The sequence below is a fragment of the Pygoscelis adeliae genome, unplaced genomic scaffold (assembly GCF_000699105.1).
Source record: "Pygoscelis adeliae isolate BGI_AS28 unplaced genomic scaffold, ASM69910v1 Scaffold689, whole genome shotgun sequence".
Lineage (NCBI taxonomy): Eukaryota > Metazoa > Chordata > Aves > Sphenisciformes > Spheniscidae > Pygoscelis > Pygoscelis adeliae.
The window spans coordinates 53,787-54,914 of record NW_008825440.1 but is presented as its reverse complement, the minus strand read 5'-3'; positions in this window follow the sequence as shown (position 1 = coordinate 54,914).

Sequence of the window (1,128 nt, the reverse complement as noted above, 5' to 3'; positions counted from 1 at the left end):
GCTGGTGGTAAGTGCCAGCCCCCAGCACGCCAGCCCCAGGCACGTGTCACGGGTTCTCCGCGTCCTCCCACCGCCGTCCTTGCTGCCGTCCTCAAGCTGTGCCCTCCTGTCCCCACGCTGGCCAAATGGCACAGGCCGTGCCGAGAGCTCTGGCTGCCCTCCCGGCCCTGGTGCAGCCCCTCTTCTTTCCAGGACCCCAGCGCCAAGATCGGGGCAAACTGCGTCATTGGCCCCAACGTGACAATTGGGGCCGGCGTGGTGGTGGAGGACGGGGTGCGCATCAAACGCTGCACTGTGCTGAAGGGGGCCCGCATCCGTTCCCACTCCTGGCTGGAGTCCTGCATCGTGGGCTGGAGCTGCTCCGTGGGACAGTGGGTGAGGATGTGGGTGCCCCTGTGGGGGATCGAGGCTCAGCTCTTGCCCTCCTGACTCCTCGGGCTGCAGCCGAAGGGATGGAGGGATGCACCAGCGCCCGCGGGCAGGAGTGTGGCACTGAGCCCCGAGCTGGGGCAGGCGTGACGGGGCCTCTCTGGGGCAGGTGCGCATGGAGAATGTGACAGTGCTGGGCGAGGATGTCATTGTCAACGACGAGCTCTACCTCAATGGGGCCAACGTGCTGCCACACAAGTCCATCGCCGAGTCCGTGCCAGAGCCGCGCATCATCATGTAGCAGCCCCTGGTGGGCCCTGCACTCCCAGCTCTGCTTGGATTAAATATTTATATTTCCATCTACCGCTGAGTGTCATCTGAGCATGGCCCGAGAGCTGGGTCACTTGCCAGGGCTGGCCTGGCTTCCCCTCCCCGTGTCTCAGGGCACCACATAAGGAAGAATAATTTAATGCTGCATTTCATGAAGTCAGCCCCCAGCCAGGGGCAAGTTAACAGCCCGAACACCCAGCCCGGCCCCCTTGCCCCTGTGTTGGGGCTGCCGCATGTCCCCAGGGCTGCCGCAGAGCTGAGGCCTTGGGCACCCCTCCCTGAGAATGGCCCGCAGGGCAGAGGGACTGCCATGGCCCAGGCGCTGGGTGAGAGGGACGCTGACCCCAGAACCTGGCATCGGGCCTCCCCCCCACCGGCCCCTCCCTCCCTGCAGCCCCATGCCCCATACTGCGGCCCCGTGCTGGGTCC